Source organism: Trichoplusia ni, chromosome 12, assembly GCF_003590095.1.
Source record: "Trichoplusia ni isolate ovarian cell line Hi5 chromosome 12, tn1, whole genome shotgun sequence".
Lineage (NCBI taxonomy): Eukaryota > Metazoa > Arthropoda > Insecta > Lepidoptera > Noctuidae > Trichoplusia > Trichoplusia ni.
In genome coordinates, this window is record NC_039489.1 from 4,652,187 (window position 1) to 4,659,854 (window position 7,668).

The 7,668-nt window shown below is 33.4% G+C and overlaps 1 protein-coding gene across 1 annotated transcript in view; it reads right to left on the reverse strand.

The window, feature by feature from the left end:
* Positions 1 to 7,272, reverse strand: part of LOC113499296 — a 108,222-nt gene extending 100,950 nt beyond the window's left edge. Inside the window, exon 1 of the mRNA XM_026879718.1 lies at positions 7,011 to 7,272. The gene's annotated coding sequence lies outside the window, so the exon portion shown is untranslated. The remainder of the gene's footprint in view (positions 1 to 7,010) is intronic.
* Between the last annotated feature and the right edge of the window lie 396 nt (positions 7,273 to 7,668).

Genomic DNA, 7,668 nt, shown 5'->3' on the forward strand with positions numbered 1-7,668 from the left:
TGAATAAGCATTGGAGTCATCCACGAATGCTTGTCCTGAGTCTGGGTGTCTTTGTACATGTGACTTGAATGTTTGTGATGCCCCCAGTGACTCAAAGATCAAATTCCTAAATCCGGGATCCGTTCTTAAAAAATAAATGAAAATAAAACATATTTCCAAAACTACTTGCCACAATGTTTTAATGAGTTTCTATTTTTATATTAGGTAACAAAATACGTAGGCTTGATACCTAATTTACTTAGATGTTACCAAACAATTCTGACACCTTACAAATTAAGTTTTGTTAAACCAATTATGTTGTGTTACTGTTCCTACATATAAAACTTACTAGCTGTTGCCCGCGATTTCGTCCCCGTGGGTAGAAGATATAAGTAATGATCTATACATGCCCTGTTTTTTTCACATTTTCCATTATATCTTCGCTCCTATTAGTTGCAGGGTGATGGTATATAGCCTATAATCTTCCTCGACGAAAGGTCTATTCAACACAAAAAGAATTTGTCAATTTGGACCAGTAGTTCCTGAGATTAGCGCGTTCAAACAAAGAAACAAACTCTTCAGCTTTATATATTAGTATATAGAAGTATGGATATAACCTATCACGTCTTTTGTAATATAATATTTCTAGCTAGAACTCAATGTTAGATACAAGTTTATTCCCTAATAAGGATTGTTTGAGCATTGTGCATAAATACTTGTAATACACGTTTCCTACCAATTATTTGTCACTTGAGAGTAGTGACAAATTTAACAAAATAATAGTAAAAAGCCATTTATAGGGCCGCAATAACATTAATTCCTTCACAGCACTGAAAAACTGTCTCTTTAAAAATCGAATTCTGTTGACCGATTTGTGCTGAATTAAACAGACCTCAGATTATGTTTTTTTTTTTTCTGTCACACTAGCTGTTGCTAGCGGCTTTGCCCGCTTGGATTAAAGACGGTATAAGTTGCCAAAACATTACCCCCTTGTAAGAAAGTCGGATAAAAATACGTATGTCAAATTCAAGGTGCTAGTTCACTCCATAACATATTCCATCGAAATCAGTCTTAATAACCTTAGTTTAAATACTGTTACAATTGTAATATTAGTGTAATAATCTTCGTATTATAGGCTTCCTAGACATCTGTAATTGCTAAGTCACAGTGATATCATCTAACTTGCAAAGGTCACGCAACAATGGTATCACAAACATAAGTGACATTTGCACGATACATAATATATCACATCAAAGCGATATCATTGTCCCGTTACATATGCAAAGGTCACAAGTTCAAATACCTGCCCATGTCTTTTCGAATTCATGTGAGTATCCTACTAATAAACATGAAAGTTTGTATGTACGGATGTCTGTTCCTTTTTCATACAAAAACCACTGAACGGATTTAGACGAATCTGGGTACACAGATAGTTTATAAGGACGATTAACGAATACGATATTTTATGTTCCTATGGGTTCATGTTTGATTTGGTGTGGTTAGGCAAGCAGTCAATAGCTAGTTACTAAGTCATAGTGAAGGATAACATGGTGAGGAAACCGTCCATTTTGTGTGTATTTAAATCCATGCAAGGGCCTACGGGCGGTTTAAAAACTTTTATAATAGGTCGGAAGTACGTCGACTCTGCCAAAGTAAAAGTTTAAAAGCAGCTCCTTTTTAGCGAAGTTTAATAAAAAATGGCCAAGTGCGAGTTGGGTGCTTACAATGTTAGCTCTACGGAAACCTATACATCTTTATATTATGTTTTTACGCAAGGGACTTCTAAATTATGTTCCAAATTTTCAAACTGTTTGTATCTTGATACAACTTGAAAGATAGGGTAGTTTACATCTCAATTAATAGTCGCAATATAATTATTTTCTTGCAAATTATTTATCTACTAGCTGTTGCCCGCGACATCGTCCGCGTGGCTAGAAGATACAAGTTAGGAATTTTGGAACGGAAGCCCTCGAAGATGAATATTTTTCCCCGGTTTTGCCACATTTTCCATTGTATATTCGCTTTTATTAGTTGCAGCGTGGTGGTATATAGCCTAAAACCTTCCTCGATGAATGGTCTATTGAATCGTATACCTGCCCTGTTTTTTTCACATTTTCTATTGTTTCTTCGTTCCTATTAGTCGCAGCGTGATGGTTTATAGCCTAAAACCCTCCTCGATGAAAGATCTATTTGACACAAAAAAAATATTTGGACCAGTAGTTCCTGAGATTAGCGCGCGCTTCAGCTTTATTTATTAGTATAGATATAGATCATCTACTCTCCTACTTAACTCGCGGACGAAGGTGCGGATAAAAGCTGGTATATATAAATGGTTCAATTAAGTATATGTTAACTTCTTTACATACCCTTGATGTAAAACATTATCGTGGATAGTATTGACACATGTCAAACAACCTCATATCAGTGCCCGCTTAAATCATTCATGCTTGAACAATTAACTGTAGATCCACGAATCATGATCTAATTAATTAATGTATACAATCTGTCAATATAATTAGACAGACATTATAGCCAAGACCTAATGAACTTAGCTACGAAATTACGTTTACTTAAGTGGTAATTAGATGGCAAGTAAGAAGCAAATATTTGCCTTTCGACAACTGTTGTAATTTGATCTATATTATAGAGATTCATTTCATTAGAAACATCTAATTATATTGGTCGATACATCCGAAAGGATATTATCCTATCTGGATTGTATACAAAATCTTCAAATTAACATTCATACGAAACTTAGTACCATAGGTGACACACAAAAGCATTTCGTTTTGCTTTTTTTTTTTCAAGAAAACATATTTGTGTCCCTTTTAATACGTTACAAATTGACTCAAGGTGCGCGGTGAAAATCATATTCTTATGAAGAAGAACCGGAACGAAACTCCATAAGTTACTGTTTAAAAATAACGATAAATACCATTCTTCCTTTACAAAATTTGCAAAAACATGGATTAATAGCAAACCTAGGATCATTATGGCAAAAAAATACAATCATGGAAGAGAAAAGGAAACGATCAAGTACCTAATTACTGTGATTTTCAATATTTTTTCACGTATCAACTGCTTGAGGTGTGAGTGGGTGAATGTACATAGATGTATGACCACGCTATGATGAGGTAAAATTACCGGTCGAGAGCGGTAGAGTGAAGCGAAAATATTCCGGTTAAATTTTGTCATGCAATTATTAATTTCAATCAATAATTTTGCCTAGAGCGTTTTTCTGTTACACATAAGTCTGTCAGACTATTCTTACATTTTTAGATCGTTGGCTTATTATCTCCATATTCGTAATACCTATAATGTTTCTATATATTTTCTTGAAAAAATAAAGGACTAAAAAATGGAGAAGAAATGGGAAACATAAAAAACTGAAAGGTCAAAAATTTTAATTTTTAAGGTTATGTGTGGCCGAGACTGAGATATAACAACGAGAAAAATATCTCTTTTCGATTTTTATCTTACTTGTACATAATTCACCTTTAAATCAAATAAACAGAAATAGCTCAATCCGTTCTATAGCTATGATGACGCAGACGGTTTTTGCGTCGAGGCTTAGTCGGGTAGCCCGAATAAATACCATATTTTTCCCTGTTTCTTAGCGGAACAATTGGGGTCCAAAATAACAATAAATATTTTGCCTCGATAGTGTTATTCTCACAACTAGGCGTAACTTAATTCTCATGACGGATAGGAGTTCCTCCAATCGAATTATGTCCCCCTTTCGGTTCCGGCCAAAAATTACCAAACTTCCGATGTTACAATCCTTTTTTTGGAGGAAGTCTGATATGATCCGATTTGTGAAAAATTGGCGAAGGGATGTTTCCGCATCAATCTAGATCTAAACTTTGGTCTTTTTCTTTAACTGGTTGTCTTGGTGAGGAGTTTATTGGTGTTTTTCTGACTGTATTGCGAAGCGTAGGTAGAAATTATAAACCGAAAACCTTTCTTAAAGTTTTCAAGTTAGTAAAATCGCATCTCAATCGACTTTCTGACTCAAACGAATCTTTTTTTTAAGAGGTAAAAACGGAACATTGTACTAGATCCTATCCTACCCTGTCGAACAGTCTGTCACCAGAGAATATATCAGCAACTGTCATAGACAGACTATTAAATTTTCACTTTTTCATTCTATAATAAAAAATAAAATAAGAAAAGATTAAGCAACGTTGTTTTTTTTCTTTCTGACTTTATTACATTGGTTGTGTTATTGTTTTTCATAGAAAGAATACTAATGACAAGCCTAAGATAACTAAATCCTTGTCTACATACAAAGAGGCACCGTCGCTTTGATTTTAAACTTTAAAAAAAAAACCTCGCATATTACCCAACCCTGTTACTTATATTACACATGTAATCCTCCCATATTACCTAACCTAACCCATAATAAACATGTTCATTACACCACTTTTCATCCCTTAGCAAAAACTCCCGAAACACAAACTAAAGTGAAGGGAAACATTATAATAAAACCTGTATCGCGAAGCCTACAGCGGTGATTGATGAGCGTTCCGTATGAGGTATTACCTAACGCGGCAGATTTACAACTACAGGTGGTAATAATAACATACTAATGTATCTGAGGGCTCTGGAGCGGTATTGATATGTATGTTAGGTATATGTAGGTTATCTGAGTTCTGGACTTGATGTAGTTTTGTTTATTTTAAAAGTGTGTTTTTTTTTTTAAATAAATGTTGCTTAACTTACGCACGGTAGTATCAGTTTAAACCTCGTGTTGCAGGGGTGTCAAAAACATTGGAATTTTACACAAAGGCACGAAAAGTTAGACCGAAAGTTTGTCATAAGAGTCGAAATTACAGTACGTCTATGGTCTATACCAGTCGACTTACATACATCATTAATTTATTAACCAATTAAGTTTGAGTCGATACTCACGACACTGAAGGTTTTGTACAAATAGGCAAAAAATAAATAAATCGGTTAGTTGCTAAATGAATTCGAGAGTGGAAAACCCATGTCTACTTTTAATATTTGGTAGTAGCGCCAATAGAAATACATCATTATTGAAAAAAATATGTCCTAGCTATCACGGTAAAGTTTTAACCTTTTGGCTACGGAACCATTCTCATAAATTAAACCTTTATCCCATGTACCCTAAAAATAATTGTTACATCATCATATTTCTCATTAGTGTATTAATTATACCTATCACAGTCAGAAGAACAAGTTAGAAATCCAGGCCAAGTTTCCAGCATTCAATACACGTGAGCAACTTGACCTTTGGAAGGTTACTAAGGAGGTCAGTCAGATAGGTCGTCAGATATTTCCTTTAATACGAGACCTGGGTATAAAGAGCTTAACTAACTCGCAGAAAGTTAGAAAAACTTGTTTAATTGATAAAATAGAAGGGTGAAGCAATGTGCCTTTGAAAGTTGTTGCTAGCTCATCTCTTTAGACATGACTAGTCTAGATTTTCGGTGTGACCCTAGATTAGTCCTGTACCTTTGCTCATTTTACAGGAGTACATGAAGTGTTTGTCAACCGACTTCAAAATAGAAGTTCTATTTGTTTTTTTTAACTCAGACTTTCGGACTGGATGAACAGATTTTGTTGAATGTGAAATAACTGTCATTTGGTTCCAAAATTTCATCAAGTTTGTAAGTGGTTTTGATTTGGAGCTAGTAATAGGATTTTGCTGCAAGAAAAAAAAATCATTTTTTTTTTGTACTGCAGCTCAATCCATATACTTGTATTTTATTTTTCGTAAAGTTGGTTCTTATCAGCTCTTTGGGTCAAGAGTCGTAGTGTACAAATAAAATCATACTGATTACGTAAGTCCTTAATAAATATGAACGTGTTTATTTGACCTACATTTCTAAATAAGTTTCATAACCAGGTATTATGATTTTGAATTGATTCAGAGGTTAAGAGACCACAGGTGGACATGTTTTATGTTCAAGCTGAACTTGGCCTCTCTCCTTCCGTTTTCGAAAATATTTTAATTATCATTAGTCATTAATGTTCAAATGTACAAAAATATTATCAAGCCTCTTTTCACTTGGAACTTTGTAATAGGTTAAAGTTATGATGATGAACACAATTCATTGAAATAATCCCGAAAAGTATTTTTCTTCCACTTTGTACTCCGAAAATTAATCACATATTAAAACACAGGGTGCACGAAAATAGCTTGTCCGATTTACGATACCGACGCACCCTGTAGTTTAACCCTATTATAGAAACGCTGACGAAGCAATTATTTTATCACCAAGACCATGCTTATGGTTGCTTGCACCGGAATATATTAAAAATATAATATACATTTTTATAAATAATTTTGAAGATGACCAAATAATGTTTAAACCGTTTTAAGGTATGAATATCAACCTTATTGACCATGATAATAAAGTCTAGTGATAAAACCATTCAAAACATAATTATCTTTTATAAATCACACACTCTTATTAGACATAATCTTCTGAAGCTACAACTCAACTTACAATATCATAAAAAATATACTTCTCCAAGTACGAAGTGTGATCTTTATGTTAAAGTCATTCAGTTTCATGAAACTATCATAGCTGATTTAATTTCCATTGAAAAACATTTGCCTACCGTATTGCTTCCAAATATTTGCACTAATGTAACAAAAATGAGATCCAGATTCAATTTTTACATGGGCATGTAATAAGCTCGTTTTAAACTGTATTTCACTAATCAAATTGTATTTTAATATCCTGTTTTCCGCAACTATTATTATAAAGTATTCAAAATACGTATTATGTAATCATAAAACAAATTACGTTTAAATCTTATCGTGCATCAGATGAGCGTTATAAACTTTCAGAATACCTTTAAAACGCGCAATAACTTTTATCGCTACAAATAAGTCATTAAAAAGCATGTTAAAACATTTCAAATTGTTCCAAAACTTCGTAACTAGGTTACAGAACTTCAAAACTTTGAAACACGTACGAAGTTCCCGTAAAAATGCAATAATAATCAGGCGGTAAAATTATAAGTAATATTTTTTTAAGAAATAAATAAAAACTCACCGTAAAATACTAACACATCACTGAAAAGCACTTAAATTTTTCCTCGAAAATTGTTTTCACAGCACTTTAATATAATAAACACATTTTTTTTATTATTTTTCTGAAATGTCACTTCACTGCATTTTTTTGCACTACGATCGAAGGGGTTGTTCGTGAAGGCGTGCGGTACCTTCCGAATCGCGAACCATTCTACCCCCTCCCTTAAGAGAGACTGTGTGGCGTAGCACGCATGCGCCGACAAATATATTTTAGTTGAGCCTTCTGGTTTTTGCATTTACCAAACGTATCTTGAAGTTTGAAAAGTGTGTTTTTTGGGCGAATCTAAAAATGTTATCGAAACATGAGTGTATTTGATTTAATATCTATCGTTCGTGAGGCGGATTTAGAATTATTTATTTAATAACGGTTTACCCACGTGTATTTGTCGGGCTGTCCAGATAAATACGCGCAAGTAAACAGTCATTAAGTAAATAATTAAGTGAGTTTAATTTAACGAACGTGTTTTATCAGTAAAATAGAACGGGTTTATAATTTGTTTGTAGGTTACAATTGTATTTTTCAAAAGTAATAATTGGATTTTTTTGCTTTTTCTTCTACATAGCAAATTTTTGTTTCTAACCGCACATCTAAAGTCATTATATCTGTATATTACCTCTCT